This window comes from Anabrus simplex, chromosome 5, assembly GCF_040414725.1.
Source record: "Anabrus simplex isolate iqAnaSimp1 chromosome 5, ASM4041472v1, whole genome shotgun sequence".
NCBI classification, from domain to species: domain Eukaryota; kingdom Metazoa; phylum Arthropoda; class Insecta; order Orthoptera; family Tettigoniidae; genus Anabrus; species Anabrus simplex.
In genome coordinates, this window is record NC_090269.1 from 380,208,736 (window position 1) to 380,231,559 (window position 22,824).

The following is a 22,824-nucleotide window of genomic DNA, read 5'->3' on the forward strand; positions in this document are numbered from 1 at the left end:
AGTGGACATGAGTGCCCATGTGCGCCTTCCACTCAATTGATCATTCCGAAGGTCTCCTCCACAAAGTCGTCTATTGACGACTTTGCCATTACCCTTGTTTGGGTCCTCCATATTTATGTCCACTGGAGAAAACCCTGAAAAGCAGGTTTGCCACTTATGCCAGCTCCACTATACTGAAGTAGTCTTCTTTGCTATCGCTGCCTGTGTGAACTTCACCCATATCCCAGTGCAGGGGTTTTGTATATTTAAGTGGCAATTCCACAATCGTTTGTGGAGAAACTCTCCGTTAAGACCGGTGGTCTCCTGAGCATGTCAAGATAGTTTCCACCACCTGACACTTGGTGTTGAGTAGCTGGCTGGACTTTCTATTCAGTTACTGTAGCAGGATTACTCCTGGCCAGACATACCACTCTACAGTTATTTATAAGTTTGACAGCATCACTACTATGTATTCTACTGGGCGAGTTGGCATTGCAGTTACGGGCGCACAGCTGTGAGCTTGACTCTGGGAGATAGTGGGTTCAAACCCCACTGTCGGCAGCCCTGAAGATGGTTTGCCGTGGTTTTCCATTTTCACACCAGGCAAGTGCTGGGGCTGTACCTTAAGGCCACGGCCACTTCCTTCCCATTCCTAGGCGTTTCCTAACCCATCATCGCCTTAAGACCTCTCTGTATCAGTGTGACGTTAAGCAAATTAAAAAACTAAAAAAAAAACTGTATTCTTCAGTACTGTAGAATGGGCTGCCTGGGGGGGGGGGGGGGGGGGAGGTATTATCGTTGAGTCAAATTTATTTGGTCTGACACAAAGGTTAGCCAGTTCAAGTCCTGTGTGTGGAACAAAACATAATCACTGTTTAGAATGTTGGCCAGCAGGGTAAGAAAGGTGGTAGTATAACATTTAAAATTACTAGATTGTATGCCAAAAGGCTGGATACAACTCCAAAACTCTACAGTGTTTATATGGAGTGAGGACATATGAAGCTGTTGATGGCGATTCGTCCATGGGATGGGGGTGTTAAGCCTTGAGCAGACCCCTTGGTGTTATTTGGTGGGAGTAGGCTATGTGCGGCACCAAGTTTCACCTTCTCCCTACATCAGTCGCCCTGCATCCATCATGCAGATCCAAACTTTTCCTTGGACACTTTCCGGCACTAAAGGCCATGGTAACCATGATAAATAAACATGAAAGCACTGCAGAAGCAGTATCTGAACACCATATTTTTAATGCTCTGGTGAATTAACGGAAGGAACCCATTAACATTCAGTGGAAGCTGATCATATAATCTGATTCCAACATGTTCTGCATATCTTAAGGAAATGTTTTACTTTTTGTGCTCTATAATTATATTTATTGTTTTGTGTAGTAATTGTCATGATTATTCCTGAAGTGGTTTCATTTTGTATGTAGAATATCTTGCATGATACAGTATTCTATACCTCAGTAACTCAGTTTTTAGTGATTTTTGAGGGTCTGGTATTGTAAGAATTGCCAAAAAGAAATCTGTTTGAATGTGTACAGTAAGACCTACCTCACTGATTTACTGTCATTCATTATAGGTTGTTTAATAGAAGCTGTATCTTCTGTATTGCTTAGTGGTATAAAAGAATAAATCCCACTTACTGCTGGTTATTATAACTTATAATTAGTATGTTAAAAAATAATGAATGTAAAATCATACATATATTAATCTTCGTTATACGTTAAGCCTTTCTGCATTCAGTCTGCAAGCCTCTGTGATTTTACTAAACTCTGCGACAGTCCTGTATTTACAAGTAATCATTTTTGATCCGTATTGATGATAATTGATTGAAATAACGGTAAATTAATTTATTAATTTGTCCACCTAATCAATGCAATAAATCTTGTCTTTGTTGAATTACATTGACATGTTAATTAAAAATGGTACATATTTCGCCTTGCATATGGGCATCATCAGCCATGGGTTTAACTTTAAAAATAAAAAAAACAGGCACCTGGTTTACATATGAATAAGATAAAACTAATTTATAAAAAGCCTTGAAGAGACTTGGAAAGAAAATTGACATATGGTAAATGACTAGTACAATGTTGGTTTTCAAGACAGTTATGAGTGAGAACCTCCCCTGCGAACCATATGACCTTGCTGTGGTGGGGAGGCTTGGTGTCCCAATGAAACAGATAGCCGAGCCGCAGGTGCAACCATATCGGATGGGTATCTATTGAGAGACCAGACTAACGAATGGTTCATCGAAAGGGGGGTAGCAGCCTTTCGGAAGTTGCAAGGGCGACAGTCTGGATGATTGACTGATATGGCCTTGTAATAATACTCACCATGGCTTAGCTGTGTTGATACTGCTACACGGCTGAAAGCAACGGGAAACTACAGCCCTAACTAACTCCCGAGGCCATGCAGCTGTCTCTGTATGAATGATGTACTGATGATGGCTTCCTCCCGGGTAAAATATTCCGGAGGTAAACTAGTCCCCCATTCGGATCTCCGGGTGGGGACTACACGAGAGGGGGCGATCATCAGGAAGATGGATACTGACATTCTGCGAGTCAGAGCGTGGAATGTGAGAAGTTTGAATCATTGTGGTAGATTAGAGAATCTGAAAAGGAAGATGGATAGACTAAAGTTAGATGTAGTTGGTATAAGTGAAGTATGTTGGCAGGAAGAACAGGATTTTTGGTCAGGCGACTACCGAATTATCAACACAAAATCAGAGGACATGCAGGTGTTGGTTTAATAATGAATAAGAAAATAGGGCAGCGGGTAAGCTACTACAACCAGCATAGTGAAAGAATTATTGTCGTCAAGATACACCAAACCAATGCCCACCACAATAGTGCAGGTCTATATACCTACTAGCTCAGCAGATGACGAGGAAATCGAAAGAATATATGAAGAGATCGAAGATTTAATACAATATGTAAAAGGTGACGAGAATCTAATTGTGATGGGAGACTGGAATGCAGTGGTAGGCCAACGAAGAGAAGGTAATACAGTAGGAGAATTCGGATTGGGACAAAGGAACGAAAGAGGAAGTCGACTGGTTGAATTCTGCACTGATCATAATTTAGTCCTTGCCAATACTTGGTTCAAACACCACAAACAACGGCTTTATACGTGGGCGAGACCTGGAGACACTGGAAGGTATCAAATAGACTTTATTATGATTAGGCAGAGATTCAGAAACCAGCTGTTAGATTGCAAAACTTTCCCAGGAGCAGATGTGAACTCTAACCACAACTTGTTGGTCATGAAATGCCATCTGAAGCTGAAGAAATTGAAGAAAGGAAATAATGCAAAAAGATGGGATCTAGACAAGTTGAAAGAAAAGAGTGTGAGGGATTGTTTCAAGGAACATGTTGCAAAAGGACTAAATGAAAAGGCTGAAGGAAACACAATAGAGGAAGAGTGGATAGTCATGAAAAATGTCAGTAGGGCTGCTGAAGAAATGGTAGGAAGGAAGAAAAGATCAACTAAGAATCAGTGGATAACTCAGCAGATACCAGACCTGATTGATGAACGACGAAAATACAAGAGTGCTAGAAATGAAAAAGGCAGAAAAGAATACAGGCGATTAAAGAATGAAGTGGATAGAAAGTGCAAGGTAGCTAAGGAAGACTGGCTGAAGGAGAAGTGCAAGTATGTCGAAGGTTGTATGGTCCTAGGAAAGGTAGACGCTGCATACAGGAAAATCAAAGAAACCTTTGGAGAAAGCAAATCTAGGTGTATGAATATTAAGAGCTTAGACGGAAAGCCACTTCTAGGGAAAGAAGACAAAGCAGAAAGATGGCAGGAACATATCCAGCAGTTGTATCGAAGTGAAGATATAGAGAATTTGGTTCTGGAACAAGAATAGACTGTTGATGCTGATGAAATGGGAGACCCAATTTTGAGGTCAGAGTTTGACAGAGCTGTGAGCGCCCTAAATAGAAACAAGGCACCTGGAACTGATGACATTCCCTCTGAAATACTGACTGCCTTAGGAGAAACCAGCATGGCAAGGTTATTCCATTTAGTGTGTAAGATGTATGAGGCAGGAGAAGTCCCATCCGATTTTCGGCAAAATGTTGTTATACCTATTCCCAAGAAAGCCGGTGCTGACAGGTGTGAAAACTATTGCACCATTAGTGTAGTATCATGCCTGCAAAATTTTAACACATATTGTTTACAGAAGAATGGAAAAACAAGTGGAAGCTGAGTTGGGAGAAGATCAATTTGGCTTCAGAAGAAATGTAGGAACACGTGAAGCAATCCTGACTTTGCGTCTGATCTTAGAGGATCAAATCAAGAAGGACAAGCCCACATACATGGCATTCGTAGATCTAGAAAAGGCATTCGATAATGTTGATTGGTCTAAGCTATTTAAGATTCTGAAGGTGATTGGGATCAGATACCTAGAATGAAGAATTATCTACAATCTGTATAAAAATCAGTCTGCAGTGATAAGAATTGAGGGCTTTGAAAAAGAAGCAGCAATCCAGAAAGGAGTGAGGCAAGGCTGCAGTTTGTCCCCCCCTCCTTTTCAATGTTTACATAGAACAGCCAGTAAAGGAAATCAAAGAGGAATTTGGAAACAGAATCACAGTCCAAGGCGAGGAAATCAATACCTTGAGATTTGCCGATATTATTTTATCGGAGACTGCAGAAGATCTCGAAGCTGCTGAATGGTATGGACGATGTCTTGGGTAAGGAGTACAAGATGAAAATAAATAAGTCCAAAACAAAAGTAATGGAGTGCAGTTGAACGAAGGCAGGTGATGCAGGAAATATTTAGTTAGGAAATGAAGTCTTAAAGGAAGTAGATGAATATTGTTACTTGGGTAGTAAAATAACGGTGGCAGAAGTAAGGAGGACATAGAATGCAGATTAGCTCAAGCAAGGAAGAGCTTTAAGAAAAGAAATTTTCTTACTTCAAACATTGATATAGGAATTAGATGTTTTTGAAGACTCATGTGGAGCATGGCATTGTATGGAAGTGAAACATGGATGATAACTAGCTCAGAAAGAAAGAGAATAGAAGCTTTTGAAATGTGGTGTTACAGAAGAATGCTGAAGGTGAGATGGATAGATCGAATCACAAATGAAGAGATACTGAATCGAATTGGTGAGAGGAGAGTGGCTAAATTTGACGAGAAGAGATAGAATGATAGGAAACATCTTAAGACACCCAGGACTTGTTCAGTTGGTTCTTGAAGGAAGTGTAGGTGGTAAGAACGGTAGGGGTAGACCAAGGTATGAATATGACAAGCAGATTAGAGCAGATGTAGGATGCGGTAGTTATGTAGAAATGAAAAGGTTAGCACAGGATAGGGTAACATGGATAGCTGCATCAAACCAGTCTATGGACTGATGACTCAAACACAACACATGAGTGAAGTTTAAAATTGGGGAAAGTATTTACAATAGTAACATTAAGACTATTAATCATTTTACAGCAATTTTACCACTTGTCTATAATACACTGACTATTCATTTTACTCATTTATAGTCTTTTAATGTTACTATTATAAATCCTTTCCCCAATTTTAAACTTCTCACTCATAATTTTGTCTTTAAAACCAACATTGTACTAGTCATTTACCATTTTTCTATTTTCTTTCAAGTCTCTTCAAGGCTTTTTATAAATTAGTTTTATGTTATTTATATGTAAATCAGGTGCCTGTTTTTTTCAATTTTAAACCCATGGCCGATGATGCTTATATGTAAGGCGAAACGTGTACCATCTTTAATTAACATGTCAATGTAATTCAACAAAGACAATATTTATTGTATTGATTAGGTGGACAAATTAATTTATTGTTATTGTTTCAATCCTGTATTTGTAACCAAATATGTGGTCTTGTTTAGTTCTGTAGTTCAGTCGTGACAATGCTTACACATTCTTGTCAAGTTCCTCACTTTCATCTGTCATCTCCGACCTCGCTTGGTCAACTCTTGTTCTGTTCCAGTCCCGACGGTAGTAGGTTGCAAATCCTAGGGACTCTCATTTTCAAACCCTTTGTGGCCCTTGCCTTTCTTCGGCTGATACCTTCATTTTTCAGTGTTGGAACCTTAAATTTTTTTCTCTGATTACTGGTAATAGAGGATGGTTGCCCAGTTGTAACTCCTCTTTAAACAGTAATCACCACCACTCGTGTTCTGTACCTCTTATCATTAAAAACAGTCTAACCATAGTCATCTTGGTCTCCTCCTGCTTCTCTTAACCTCCATGACAGTCGGTTCTTCTGCTAGGTAACCTGTCCTCCATTTGCCTAACATGACCCACCACCGAGGCCGGTTCATGCGTACAGCCTCATCGATAGTTCATTTTTAGCCTTTACCTCATTCCGAATACCTTCCTGCCATTGTTCCCACCTCTCTGTACCAGCAATCATTCTTGCTACTTTCATGTCTGTTACTTCTAACTTATGAATAAGATATCCAGAGTGTCCACCCAGCTTTCACTGCTGTAAAGTTGGTCTGAAATCAGACAGGTGTAAAGATAGTTTCGTATGGGAGCAGACTTCTTTCTTACAGAATACTGTTGATCGCCACTGCAAACTCCCTACATTAGCTTTGCAGCACCTTGATTCAATCTTGCTATACTAGCATCCTGGGAGAACACATGTCCCAAACACTTGAAATGGTCCACCTGTTGCAGCTTTGTATTCTCAACCTGACAGACACTTCCTAGGTTTTTTACCTACTGACATAACTATTCTTCGAAAGGCTAATTTTTGTATCACTCATTACACTTTCAAGTTCCAGGATATTAGACTGCAGGTTTTCAGCACAATCTGCCATTAAGACAGTCTTCAGCATAGGCCAAACATCTTACTACATTTCCACTTTACTGAACCCCTCTCTGCCACTGTATAACTTTCAGTAGATGATCCATATAAACTATGAACAACAAAGGTAAAAGATTACAGCCTTGTCTGACTGCTGTGAGTACCCTGAACCAAGAATTCATTCTACCATTAATTCTTATGGCAGCCTAATTGTCAACATAAATACAGAGCAGGTGGCTGTGCTGCTTGGTTCACATAGCTATCAGCTTGGATTCGGGAGATAGTGGGTTTAAACCCCACTGTTGGCAGCCCGAAAAATGGTTTTGTTTCCCATTTTCACACCAGGCAAATGCTGGGGCTGTACCTTAAGGTCACTGTTGCTTTCTTCCCATTCCTAGCCCTTTCCTACCCCAGTGTCGCCATAAGACCAGTCTGTGTTAGTGCGTCATAAAGCCCATTGTAAAGAAAAACTCAAATACCTTTGATTTTAATAATCTACGCTTAATCGCATAGTTCTTCAGTATGTATAACTTTTTTTCCTTGGCACTCAGTCATATACATTCTCTAGATCTTTGAAACATAAACACAACTGTCTATTCCTCTTGTAGCATTTCTCAGTTACCTGGCGCATATTGAAAATCTGATCCTGACAGCTCCTCTGTGGTCTGAAACCACTCTGGTTTTCATCTAACGTACTCTCAAACCACTGATCATACCTTCCCTTCCACCCCTACCCAGGGTTGGGGGAAGTAGAATAACACCCATGGTATATCCTGACTGTTGTAAGAGGCAGATAAAAGGGGGCTCCAGGGTCTCTTAACTTGGGAGTGTAGTTTGGCACCACGGGACCCTTAGCCAAGTCCTGGTATTCTTTCCACTAGTGCCAGGCTCCTCACTTTCATCTATCCTATCTGACCTCCCTTGTTCAACTCTTCTTTTCCAACTCCAATGGTTTTAGAGTATTCGAGGCCTAGGGAGTTTCATTTCCATGGCCTACATAGGGCTTGCTTTGGCGGATACCTTCATTTTTCGAAGTATTAGTTCCCTACCATTTTTCCCCTCTGATTAGTGTCAAGAGGATGGTTGCCCAGTTATACTTCCTCTTAAAACAATCACCACTGTACCGTAATTCTACCAGCAGGACGACCCAAAGTGGTGCGGGCCAAAGATCTGGACTAACAAACGTAAGGACCAACCCAGAGGCTACAATGCCAAGACAATAGGTTTAACAACTTGACTAGAATATTTATTTTACAAATTAATAACAATGAACAGGTTTGGAAGCGCTTGAGAATTAACATGTTTAAGTAGAGGGTTTTGACCCGTTTTCATTATTCACCTGTAATGGGGGAACCAGCCCCATATAATTCTCTTCTCCTATAAGAGGACTAACATCAACGTAAATTATTTGGCTTGGTACCAGATAATATTCTAATAATGAGACTACTGGGCTAATATCTTGTTCACAAATTTTCTCAAATTTTACATCATCTAAAAGTCAATATAAAGTTGATACCCCATTAACTTACAATTGCAAGCGAAACACATCGCTCCTCAAACTGAACGCCCAGACCATTCTGGCACTTTACATATTCCCTTGAACCAATTCATTAGCTCCTACCATGACTACAAGCCAAAACATTGATAACGAAGGCTCAAGTGCCCACCAATAGTTAATGATAGCCTTAAAACCGACACAGAATTTAAAAGAAAGTACACCTAGTTTCAAAGTACGTTTTACAATGATAGCTTAAGACCAAGCTTGCTGATATCAATACACAAACCAAAGATGCCAGATACATGGCTTTACATTACCATTTCTTAGTTCCTACCTTCATCCTTGCAACATTTGAAAACCTTAACATCTTACCTCCCATGCCCCCCACTGTCTTTGGTTCGATGAAAGACAAGTGATCTGCTCAAAGTGCAGCAGCTGAGTGTTTCCACCGCCCGGCGAGGTGAACAGTCTCGGCGGGAGGGGAATGACCCAGGTTTACGTCAGCGTGCTCCCTCTCTCGGAGAACCGGGAGGGGGGTAAGCGCAAGCGACCGGGGTATGAAAGAAAGATGGAAGGAAAGGGCAAGAGGGGAAAGGATGCCCCAGGATGGAAAGAATTCCTTACCCTGGAGCCATAAGTTAGAAACAGGGAGAGAACACATTTCTTATAACATAGCAATGGGCGTGATGCAAAGGAAGCTAGGATAATTAGATACCAAACGAGCTAAATAGCACAGTGACATACATCAAGTTTTATAAAAGGGGGGGGGGGGGGGGATAAAAATCATGGCTCATCCACCACCGCCACTTTCTTCCAAAATGCCTGCTAGTGAACACCTTGCCCAGTATACTGATCACTGAAATACCTTCATAGTTGTTGCTGTCCTTTGCATTCCCTTGCTTAGGTGCAGTTTTATATTAGACATGTTTGAAAAATTAATAACTGGTTTGATAGAAGGCATTTTGGGTTTAGGAAGGGTTATTTCACTGGAGCTTAACTTGTGAGATTCCAGGAAGTTGTAGCTTTGATAGGGTAGATCATGGAAGACTACTGGAAAAAATGAGTGCAATTGGAGTAGAAAAAAGTGACTGAATGGGTGGCTATATTTCTAGGTGAAGCTTCACTGTCCCTGTAATAATGAAGAGGGGAATTCAAGGCAGTATTATTGGACAATTGTGTGTTCTGATATATATATATCAGTGATATGTCTAAAGAAGTGGAATCAGAGATGAGACTTTTTGCATATGTTACTCTGTACAGAGTAATAAATAAGTTACAAGATTGTGACCAACTGCAAAATGACCTCGATAATGTTCTGAGATGGGCAGTATAGGCAATGATGATGATAAACGGGGTTAACACATTGGAGACCACGTCTTAAGGTGGCATATGGGCAGGCAGGCTGCCATATTTTGAAGGTTTTTAAAAAATTGCATAGAATAGTAGGTAGGTTGCAATTGTAACACATTTATATCATCAAAAAATTAAGTGTCTCTTGTACAGCTTAAAAAGTTTCATTAAGATCTATTGAACACTTTTCACATTACACATTTTCCAATGGTATGCCTTTTGCAACAACAAAAGTCTGACAAAAGTCTTACACATATTGAGCTTGAGTGTGGAATAGTTTGAAGTATTCAGGGACACAGTGCTACAGAACACACTGGACACCACCAGATGATGGAAATGGAGTCAAAAGAAATGGACTTTTTGACCAATAGTCACTCAGTTCTGGTTTCTTTACAAGGCACATATGAATGACTGAGCAGTGTGTAAATCTCTCATAACTTGACTTGTCGCTGTAAGCTCCAGACTTTTCGGTTTCAATTTCATTGTTCGCCTTAGTTTTTTAGTGACTGAGGTGCATACGTGTTAGTCTTGGACTTCAAGAGTTTCACCTTTGTTTCAGGAACAAAAATTGAAAAACAATCCAGCACAGTCAATTTTGCATCCAGTGGAGTGGACACACTCGATTATTCTTGAAAAATAAACTCTTGAGGTGGAGAATCGGTGAAAGTCCAATCTAATTCAGTATCTGTAGGCTTCCTACAAGTGTTAGTACCATAAGCACAACGTTTACGCCTTTTGGAGCTGGCACAATGTCAGAAACCACATCCAAATCACCAGAAGTACCCGGTGAAAGTTAATCATTCCCTGCCTTTGAATTATCATCTCTTGTCACTTCGTTCTAAAATAAAGAAAACTACATTACCGATTTATTTCTGAATGAATTTCCAGTCATAAGATCATGAAACATTAGCTAAATAAACTAGAGTGCAAAATCAAAACTGGGTAGAATATGATAAAATAGGTTATAAATGCCTTTATCACAAACGTGAAGTTCGAAATCAGGGTCTAGATCTGAATCGTCTAACCTTTCTTATGAATCACTGTCGTCAAAAATCTCTTCTAACATTTCTACAATTCCACTTTCATTCAATTATCCACTCATGATAGCAGAAACAAATCGCAGTCTCAACACTTCACACGATGTAAACAAAATTCTGAAAGTCTGCGCCGTGAGCAGCTGGAAGCATGGAGTGTAGAAGTGAACACATGCAAAAAATAAGCTGCTATAAGTTTGAGAAAACAGGGGACATGAGTGCACGGTGTAGTTGTTATAAAAGTTCTACAAAGTGGTATATATAGTTTCCGCCCGATTCTCGTTCTGACTGTGTTGACAATGTAAGAAATACACGGGCCCGAGTTAACCTCGGGCGCGATCAGTCTGCGCTTTTACCCCACCCCGATACACACTTGGGCTTGGTCTCCAATGTGTTAAGTCAGTTTGAGAGTTTCACAAATAGGAAAAGTCCTCTGTTTTAATTACTGCGTTGATGGGATGAAAGTTCCTTTTGGGGATCATTTTAAGTACCTACATGTTAATATAAAGGCCGGTCTCCACTGTTTACCATTTAACACCAACATGTTAATTTAACATGTTACAGTTGACATGTATATTGTGATTGTGTCTTCCAATTGACTTTGCATGTTAACTCAGAATGTTGAGTTAACACTTTTAACATGTTGGCGTGTTTTCCGCTCCAAGTGGAAAACGTGTCAAGTCAATTCGTTGTTCGTGCAATGTTGGCACAGCTTCGGCAACTTCCATGCTGTTTCCATGCCAACACATAACCTAAACGACGCCAACGACGTACTCCTCATGAAGTAGGATTATAATTACAACACTCCGCAACACTCCTTCTCTTTGTTATAAGCTACAAATACAGTACACGCACGTGTCGTTTTCTCTGCACTATACTAAAATGTATAGTCAGAAATGGAGTAGAGCAAGGAGATTACTCTGGACTTAATGATATAATAGAAAGGCCTTATTTGTGGGATGTCTCATCAGAGGAATACAAATATAAAGCGAAGAAAGCCGACAGTTTCCAGGAACTCAAATATCTATAATTGTTCCCGCGCGTAAATCGAAGAAGAAAAAGAACTAGCGTCCCTCCGCTCCCAGTACAGTCGTGAATTGCAGAAAGTTCAGAAAATTCGGTAGTCGGGAGCGGGCGAAGTTATACTTCAAAGTGATTTGCTTTTGAAGCAATGAGCAGAGTGAGGGGAGGAAATGTGCCTAATAAAACTGCATTTTTAAATCGTAACAAGAAGCAACAGTGGCAATAACAAAGGCCAATTCCTCTTCATCTGAGTCCATTGTCCTTATTTAAAAATACTACACACCATCTAAATGTATTACCATAAATTGATATGATGAACTACCTGTATATAAACAAAGGATGTCAAGTTTAACATGTTTATTAAGTGTGGACACAATGTTAAATGAAACAGTTTTTTACATTTAACATGCTGATGGTGTCACCAGTTAACATTAACACTTTTAACATTTAACATGTTGCTGTTAAATGTTAATCAGTGGAGACTGGCCTTAAGGAAAGATCTTCATTGGGCTAATCACATAAAAATGGTTGTAATTAAACGGTACAGATCTCTGCACATGGTTATGAGGGTATTTCAGGGTTGTAGTAAGGATGTAAAGGAGAGGGCATATAAGTGTCTGGTAAGACCCCAGTTCCAGTGTATGGGACCCTCACTAGGATTACCTGATTCAAGAATTGGAAAAAATCCAAAGAAAACAGCTCTATTTGTTGGGGGTTATTTCTGACAAAAGAGTAGCATTAAATGTTGCAAAGTTTGGGATGGGAAGACTTGGGAGAAAGGAGAAGAGTTGCTCAGCTAAGTGGTATGTTATAGATGTTGATTCCCATAGGGAACCTGAAATATTTGTCCCGAATGAGTAAATTTATAATACCAATATAAATGGTCTGTTATTGGACATACAATGTGCGTTCCATAAATAATGCAACCAAATTCATAAAAAATCACTTATTAAATATATTCGTACAAATAATCAAAAATCTTCAAAATAGCACCCTTTTGCGTCGATACACTTCTGGAGGCAGTGTTTCCATGCCTGGAAGGCATCCCGGAAGGCCTTTTCCAGAATGTCCTTTAGAGCCGATGTAACATGCGCCTGGATTCTTTTAATCATGTCCCAATGTTTTCCTTTCATGACTCCTTTTAACCAAGGAAACAAAAAAAAAAAAGCCAGCGGGAGCCAGGTCAGGACTATAGGGAGGCTGGGGAATCAATGGGGTGTTGGTCCTGGCCAGGAAGTCGTTGCCAATGAAGGCGCTGTGACTCGGCGCGTTATCGTGATGAACTTTCCACGTGTCCTTGATGTCGCTTCGGCAGTGCGAGACCCTCCTTTTCGGTCTTTTGAGCACTTCCAAGTAGAAAGCTGAGTTCACTGTAGTCCCGGTAGGTACGAATTCATGGTGGACAATGCTTCTGACGTCAAAGAAAACAGTGAGCATGGTTTTGATCCTGGAGTTGCTCATGCCACCGAGCACAGAATAACATAGAGATGACAGTGGCTACCGCAATGCATTGGCCCGCTGAAGCAGAGTTTTGTGCGCATCGCCATGTTGGTATTACCTGCAGTGTTAGTTAATTCTTATCCGAGTCACGTTAATTCCTATCAGAGTCTGTTATTTTTAAAGATTCTGTAACATTATTTCATTGGTTAACATATCTAACGCAGTACAAAAGTGCCTTAAGTCATAATTATAAGCACGGGACACTCCAGAACACTGTTTTAATTGCAGTAATGGTAGTTTAAAATTCGGAAATATGAGCACAAATAGCCTGTTATTATATCAGATTGTATTTAGCTCAAACAAATCGCCGATTTGCAAGGTGCAGCTAAAAATAATGGAACATTTTCATAAAGACCTATTTTAGATATACCATATACAGTACACATCCACGCATATCATACCCAATAAAAATATACACAGTCTGTAGGCCTATAAACAAAATAATACACGGTCAATAATAAAGATATCCTGGAAGACCAGTAAGTATGAGGTAAATAGGCCTAATCATTATAGAGTTGTTGAGCCAAGTAAATCATATCAAAAATAGAGAAATATTATGGCTTTTAGTACTGAGAGTGTCCGAGGACAAGTTCGGCTCGCCAGGTGCAGGTCTTTCGAATTGACGCCCATAGGCGACCTGCACATCATGATGAGGATGAAATGATGATGAAGACGACAGATACACCCATCTCCCGTGCCAGCGGAATTAACCAATTATGGTTAAAATTCCTGACCCTGCCGGGAATCGAACCCGGGACCCCTGTGACCAAAGGCCAGCATGCTAACCATTTAGCCATGGAGCCGGTCATCTCAAGGATTATTTTGTAATGTATACACACATACATTATCATTATAGACTTATGCCTTTCAGCGTTCAGTCTGCAAGCCTCTGTGCATGTACTAAATGTTGCCACAATCCTCTATTTGCAACTAGTAGTGCTGTGGCCTTGTTTAGTTCTATACCTCTTATCTTTAAATCGTTAGAAACTGAGTCTAACCATCGTCGTCTTGGTCTCCCTCTACTTCTCTTACCCTCCATACCAGAGTCCATTAATCTCCTAGGTAACCTATCCTCCTCCATTCATCTCACATGACCCCAACACCGAAGCCAGTTTATGCGTACAGCTTCATCCATAGAGTTCATTCCTAAATTAGCGTTTATCTCCTCATTCCGAGTACCCTCCTGCCATTGTTCCCGTCGGTTAGTACCAGCCATCATTCTCTCTACTTTCATGTCTGTTACGCCTGACTTATGAATAAGATATCCTGAGTCCACCCAGCTTTCATTCCCGTAAAGAAAAGTTGGTCTGAAAACAGACCAATGTAAAGATAGTTTCGTCTGGGAGCTGACTTCCGTCTTGCAGAATACTATTGATCACAACTGCGAGCTCACTGCATTAGCTTTACTACACCTTGATTCAATCTCACTATATTACCATCCTGACAGCCTAAATATTTGAAATTATCGACCTGTTCTAGCTTTCTATCACCAATCTGACATTCAATTCTGTTGAATTTCTTACCTACTGACATCAGTTTAGTCAGGAAGTTAATATAAAGAACCACCTGATCGATACTTTAGTATTATACTCATCGATACGGTCATGAAATGGACGACTTGAAAATCAATTTAGTCTTCGAAAGGCTAATTTTCATACCATACTCATTGCACCTATTTTCAAGTTCCAAGATATTTGACTGCAGGCTTTCGGCACCATCTGCCATTAAGACCAAGTCATCAGCATAGGCTAGACTGCTTACTAAATTTCCACCTAACTGAATCCCTCCCTGCAATTTTATACCTTTCAGCAGATGATCCATGTAAGCTACGAACAGCAAAGGTGAAAGATTACAGCCTTGTCTAACCCCTGTATGTACCCTGAACCAAGAACTCATTCTACCATCAATTCTCACTGAAGCCCAATTGTCAACATAAATGCCTTCGATTGGTTTGAATTATACACCTTTAATTCCATAGTCCTCCAGTATGGCGAACATCTTTTCCCTCGGTACCCAGTCATGTGCTTTCTCTAGATCTATGAAATATAAACACAACTGCCTATTCCTCTCGTAGCATTTTTCAAGTAACTGGCACATACTGAAAATCTGATCCTGACAGCCCATCTGTGGTCTGAAACCACACTGGTTTTCATCCAAGTTCCTCTCAACTATTGATCGCACCCTCCCTTCCAAGATGCCAGTGAATACTTTGCCTGGTATACGAATCAATGAGATACCTCGATAGTTGTTGTAATGTAATGAAATAAAATAGCCATACCTTAAATAACTATATAACTATATGGACTTCAAGTGAGATAAAATAAGGTACATACAAACACTCACAAATATTACACTTTCAATGACATTTACATCATATAAAATAATGTACACATGACTAGGCCTAATATTTTACTGGTCAGAACACACAAAATACATTCTAATTAAATATATTTCAGTATGTGTGTTGCATACCAGTAGACAAAGAATTCATTTTTTCCCTATTGTCAGAAAACAATACCAGTTTGGTTGGCAAATTTGAGAGGGATGCATTTGATCATTGTAGTTTCTACAAAAGTGGTGAAACGCTATGGGCGAATATCTGTTGGCAATTGCTTCAATTAGAAATGGGAAATGATTAGTTTCAAGTTCCTGGTCAAGAAAATGGCTTTTAATATCCTCAAAAATGTCAGTTCCTATGCACTCTCATAACACTTTACAAACCAGATGCTTAACCTTAAATGAACTCTGAGCAGAAGGAACTTTAACATCCCTAATACTCATACTTTGCCTGAATGCAATTTCACAAAATTTACAAATTTTGTAAAAATCTCTTGATGGTTTCACTAAACCACCCCTATCTTTGACTGAAATAAGGCAATTTAACTTGTCACTAGTGTCTATAAGGATGCGGAGACATTCTGGACATAGAATCTTATTTTCTAAACTCCTGGCTACAAACCCTGCAATGTACTGAGATATCCCATGTCATGTCATTGTAGTTTGTCTTTCCAGGTAATACAATATAGTCATGATCCAGAAGGCAATGTTGAAGAGATGTTTGGGACAATACCTCAGATGAATACTCTAGCATTCGTGCTTTAGGGAATGATGCATTTATCACATCCTCGGGAGACTTGTTCTGAGCTGTCAAAATACTAATTTTGTCCAGTGGGAGAGCGTTGCTATTTCTGGATTCATGTAACTCAGAACTAATTAATATTTTCTTCAATGCAGCTGTGAATTGCCTAGCAGTGGGGTTATTATGTCCACCCTGAGATCTAATATAACTAAACAGTCTCTCAAGATGGTCTTGACTTACTTTATACTAAGGAAAATACTTCAGTGGGAAGTTTTCTGATGAGTCCCCAACAAAGAAATCATACATTGAAATGGTGCTTTCAATATCAATTAGAAAACCCAAATCCTGTCTTTCTGGTGGATAAGTACATGGGCTTGTCACTGAATCCCTCCTGTAGCTGCATAATGTACTGTTTGGCCCTCAAATGGAAATCTTTGATTTCAGAAATATTCTGTAAATTCAGAGCTTGCTTAAAGTATTTACCCCTTATACTCCTAGAGTTTAGAACATCAAAGAGAATGTTAAATATCTGTATAAGGCCATTTAACTTGTCACTAGTGTCTATAAGGATGCGGAGACATTCTGGACATAGAATCTTATTTTCTAAACTCCTGGCTACAAACCCTGCAATGTACTGAGATATCCCATGTCATGTCATTCAATGTGTTTACTTGAACAATACAGCAGAGCATCACAGACTGACTTAAAACTTGTGCAGCTAATTTGACCTTCATTTTCATTTTCCTATAATGTATGTGTGAATTCCTGACTTTGTTCCCTAGATGCATACCTTCAACATCTCAATAAAATTCCACTCTATTACCTCACCTGACCCATTATGTAAGTATTTCACCTAAAGTATTCCTAATCAATTTCAACATGTAACAAGCATCCAGAAATAAATAAATTGGCTGTTTGGTAACTGGGTGGAGGAAATGAGTAACCATGTTATTTACATCGGAGTTACAACCCAGGTTTTCAGCTGAAGCAATATTTGTTGCAGCACCATCACACGTCAATGAAGTCACTGTCACACCAGAATCATGCAGCAATGTTAAACACTGTTCTGTAAGAGCACTTATTTGTGCAGCTTTTATGCCATGCACAAAAAAGTATCCTAAAGGAATCTTCCAGGAATTATTCACAAATACTAAGTGAAAAACTAAGGCTTCTGAAGCTAATGGTGCTGTGTCATCATTATTAATCCCAACATTTACAGACCCATGAAATTTATTGCCATCCCATTCCAAATGTTTCCTTATAGCCGTGGAATCAAATAAAAGGGCACAAATCTTAGAGCCTGTGTATGATTTAAGTACCTGAAAAGCTTCAGCACAGAACCCGGGATTAGCATCTACACTTTGATACCAATTGAGATAATGTTCTAGGGTGTGGAAGACAAGTGTCAAAAGCATTTCTCACAAATGAATATGCCTTTGGAGAAAGAAAATGAAGAGTAATGGCAAATGCTTTTAACTCTCATCATACAACTTTTGCACTTTGTTACATGAAGCCTTATCTTGTCGTTTATAGACACAATGAGGTATCTGACAAACCACTTAACATTTCACAGTACCCATTATCTATCAGAGCCTTCTTTTTAAAACTATCTACAACATACTTAGTTCAGCCACCTTTTTCTTCATTCGCCTTTTTTTCTGGTGCAATAATTTTATTTTATTTCTGTACGCAATTTTTTTTTTGTTTTCATATGATTAGGAGCCTTATTTTGTGGTGAAATAAAACTGTTGATTTCGGTGTTAAAACTGACACTATTTCGGTAGATATTTCGTGAAATAAATTGTTATACTGATTGATGTTTCCTGCAAAAATCTTCCTTGTAGTAGCGTATGGGGTAAATGTAACTTTGTGATCAGGGGTTTTAAAGTAAACTCTTGTAATATATCATTGTTATTAAATCTTAGGAAAAAACAAATATGCAAATTGTTATAGAAATAAATATATAAATCACAAAAAAAAAAAAACCTCATGGCACTACAGCCCTTGAAGGGCCTTGGCCTACCAAGCGACCACTGCTCAGCCCGAAGGCCTGCAGATTGAGGTGTCGTGTGGTCAGCACGACGAATCCTCTCGGCCGTTATTCTTGGGTTTCTAGATCGGGGCTGCTATCTCACCGTCAGATAGCTCCTCAATTCTAATCACGTAGGCTGAGTGGACCTCGAACCAGCCCTCGGGTCCAGGTAAAAATCCCTGTCCTGGCCAGGAATCGAACCCGGGGCCTCCGGGTAAGAGGTAGGCACGCTACCCCTACACCACGGGGCCGGCATATAAATCACTGATACTTCGAAATTAAGTTAGGTGATCTGTCCTGTGACATACATTTATACATAGCCTACCTTTTTAGACATTGAATTACTTGTCTCCAAAGTACAAACCAAGCATGGTTTCAACATTATCAGGATGCAGAGTTGTGTGACAGTCAGATTGTGTCTTTGTGTAAGCAGAAAGCTCCTCTCGCTGACCATATTAGACGTCGGAAACCATAAAGCTTGCGAACACTTGGATGTAAAGTCACTGTGGTCTTTTATAAAACCTCCTAAAACTTTGCTAACACTGTCTTCTTTCACTTCCTCAACCAGATGTGCTTTCATTGCATTTTTCAAAGTAATGTGGCTCTGGAAGATGTTCATGGATATGCTCTTTTTCCCCGGTCGGGGCTGAGTAGCTCAGATGGTTAAAGCGCCGGCTTTCTGACCCCAATTTGGCAGGTTCGATCCTGTCTCTGTCCGGTGGTATTTGAAGGAGTTCAAATACGTCAGCCTCGTGTCACTAGTTTACTGGCACGTAAAAGAACTCCTGCGGGACAACATTCCGGTATCTCGGCATCTCCAGAAAACATAAAAGTGATTAGTGGGACATAAAAACAATACCATTATTACTACTCAAACAGGCGATTTATTTACAATAGGCTTACCAATACCATCATATTTTCCAGTAAAGACAGTATTATTTATCTTTCCTTTAATATTCATTCTCCTCATGCCAGGATTATCCTATTTTTCGAGAGGCATATTGGCTTGCATGAATGCTTTAAGTTAGGTGATCTGCCCTGTGATATACATTTATACATAGCCTACCTTTTTAGACGTTGAATTACTTGTCTCCAAAGTACAAACTAAGCATGGTTTCAACATTATCAGGATGCAGAGTTGTGCAACAGTCAGACTGTGTCTATAATTTTTCAACACCTTTACGATATGTAAAGTATCGCCGATTGTTATTTGCCGCTTGGAATTATGTTCATTTGCTTCATTCTGATTCTCTGCATAGTATTTCGTAGCCTACGTTTCAACTTTACGAATATTACCAGTACTCTATTGATACATTAGAATCTTTCTTGCAACGTCAAATACATAGAACCCCTCACTCTTGTATTCTTTGGCCCTCGAAAAACCTGTTGTGACTTCAGTTTTCTGCATTTTTATACTTAAATGTTGGACATTTGCCGATAAGGTTTGTAAGTAACGAACTCTCAATGCGCACTGCTGTATCTACGACCGGTCTTGTATCTTGTTACGACCACAACGCTATTTGCTGTAATCGATAACAGATATTGATTTTTATCGACTGCCTTAGAGATCGCGGAACTGAATACACATACTTTTGATACACAGTGCGTACCACTTTGTGTGCATTTGTGTGGGGAATATACAGCAAATGAGAAGGAAACTACAATAGTCAAGTTCTCAGAAGCATTTAAACGTTTATTGGAGAGCTCTTCTGGTGCCATTTTGCATTTTTCGCACCAAATGGTGTATATTTTGCGATTATTTGCGCAATTCGCGCAATAAATCAAATTTCGCAATATTTCGCGAGTTCATTTTGCTAAAATACGGTATTTTTAGTACCTGGGAAGTCATATATAGACAAGAAGATATCAAGAAAACTCGTGCATATCGTTATTACCAAAAAATACGGCCCCTACATATGATCTGTTTGAGCACTAAAACACTTTTCTGCACTTTTATTACAGATAGATTTTTCCACTACAGGTACTTCCTGGACTGCTGTAGAGGAGTCTAATGAAGGCATTTCTGCAGTCTTCATGATTTTAAGGACCCTCCTCTCTTGTAAAATAAATGTAAGAAATAGTAGGCTTACTCTATAAATATGTATTTCGACATATTTCTCAATCAAATGCTAAAATGAAGAGAAACTAACCTTTGATCGTATTTGTAGGTACTTGGGGAAAGCAGCAAACGCAGATGGCACAGCCCATTCCCTCAGCTTTACGACACACAATGAAGTACGATCAAAATCACGTTCAGTAAAGTGAGCTGAACATATGGTGCTGAAAGGTGTGGGGGGACCAATTTTCCCTTCGTATAGTTCTTATCCATTTCTTCCATTGTTCATTATCTTTAGGAAAACTGTAAATGATAAAGGGGCTTCTTAACCTATACTGCATGTGCAAGGGGAAAACAATCCCTCACTAAATATTCGCAAAAACATATTGCTTACCTGTGAAAAGTTATCCCTGGTATTTTCTTTGAACCTCTGTTTGCACATCCATACGCTACACAAATCGGCATTTTAATACCATAACACAAACTTCCTTTATTTACTTCACACGTGGTGCACTGTTCACTTACACTAACTGGTCTCCAATGTTTTGGTACAAACATGGCAGCCGCTTTTGTCCACTGACTTCAACTCAGACAGCACATTGCCATCTCTGTTATTCTGTGCTCGGTGGCTCATGTGCCTTCTCGAGACGGGGTGACGATGGGGTGTGCCACTCTGAACTCTGCCTTTTTGTCTCAGGGTCGTACTAAAAAATCCATGACTCATCACCAGTGATAACTGAGTTTAAAAAATTAGGATCATTTTCACACATTTCCAACATTTCTCGGCACCGAAGCACTCGCATGTCCTTTTGTTCGTTGGTCAACACTTTTGGGACCAGTTTGGCACACACCTTTCTCGTGTTCAAAACTTTGGTCACAATGCGGAAAACGGTTGTTTTTGCCATGTTTAGAGTTTGTGCTATCAATTGAAGGCTCAGCCGTCTGTCAGAGTTCAAACAATCGCGCACACGAGTCACATTTTCGTCGACTCGTGAGGTTGATGGCCGTCCACTGCGAGGTTCGTCGGTGATCTCTCGGTCCTCCATGAACGACTTGTGCCATCGGAAAACTTGTGATTTGGATAAGTAATCAGTCCCAAAGGCCTGCTGAAGTAATGGAAACGTTTCAGTGGCGGACTTCCCAAAATTTGATAGCGTACCGTTGCTATACAGAATGATCCATTGTGCCGTGTTACATGAACTCAAAACGGGCTTGACGGAAACGCACATCCTGACTCTCCGGCAGCTCGCTGCCGAATGAGACAGAGCATTTGAAGCAAACACCCCCCCTCCACCTAGCCCAGCAGGTTAGAACACCCTGTGGTGTACAGTTGCGTCAGAAAAAAATTGGTCGCATTAGTTATGGAACGCACGTTGTAATAAATTTTCTAGCTAACTCATTCCTGGTTGCCAGTGTTTTGCCCCATTGTGCTAAGTTGGGCTCATCAGTTGGTAAATAGCACATCCTGTGGTGGTTAGTAGTGTGGTGAGTTAAGAAATGGGGAGTGCTTGTACACCACACCAGGGAAACTCGAGCTGGGAAATAATGAATGTTCTGTAGTCAATCTGAAATACTCTTGACAAACACAGTCCACGACTGACCGCTTACTTATAGACTACAGGAAGGGGACATCATATGAGATGCAGCATGTATGTGTGCCCTTTAGAATTAGTCACGCACATGGCCAGCAGTGTACTAGCAGGTGACCTTGAAGTACTGGTGAGTGCTTTGGCCAATCAGAATGCTACATTTTTCTTTAATAATTGAAAAAAAAAAAATACGGCAAGAAATTTGAATGCTTTTAGAGACTCGCTGTAGATCTACAGGCCAAGAGCTTTCATCAGAATGCTTTATGATGTCAATCGGTTCAGCCGCTTCTCAAACTCGCGGTAACAAACATCAGCCTAGTGTTTTAAATATGGAAGACCACGAACAAGATGGATCAGGTGAAGAGTGACTTAAATTGGAGGAGACTACACTGGCAGACAGTGATGAATGATAGACTGTGGGGAAAAGAGAGAAGATTGGAAGAGGCTTAATGAACGAGCTGCATAAGCAGAAACGTATCAGGAAGAGGAAGAAGAAAACTACTTTATCTGGGGTTACCACTTGGTCTTCCTCTGTCACTCTTTCATTCCTCTTAGTTTCACACTTTTCTTACATGGCCAAACTGCTTCATCTGATCTCTATAATGTCGTGTAACTTCATTCTTCTCAGCCTTTCCCATACCTGTTCTTTCACAATCCCTTGTTTTTCTGAGCATGCTTTGCAGGAATTTAATTTACTTATCATTGGATCCTGCTTTTCTCCATTATAGACCATGTTTCTGCTATTTCCTACAAAAATAGAGGAACTAGGTCTTAAACAATTTTGTTGCATTGTTTTCGTACCTTTTATTCTATTGTTGGCCTGAGTTCTGGAGGAATCTTCTGCTAGTTTTTCCCTGTTGATCTCTTGGATTATTGTCCTATCTTGTAACACTGCTTGGCCAC

The 22,824-nt window shown here is 39.9% G+C and overlaps 1 protein-coding gene across 2 annotated transcripts in view; it reads left to right on the forward strand.

Annotated features, from left to right (window-relative positions):
• exu (exuperantia) overlaps positions 1-22,824 on the forward strand; it is a 98,244-nt gene that overhangs the window by 18,380 nt on the left and 57,040 nt on the right. The gene's annotated exons all lie outside the window — the stretch shown is intronic.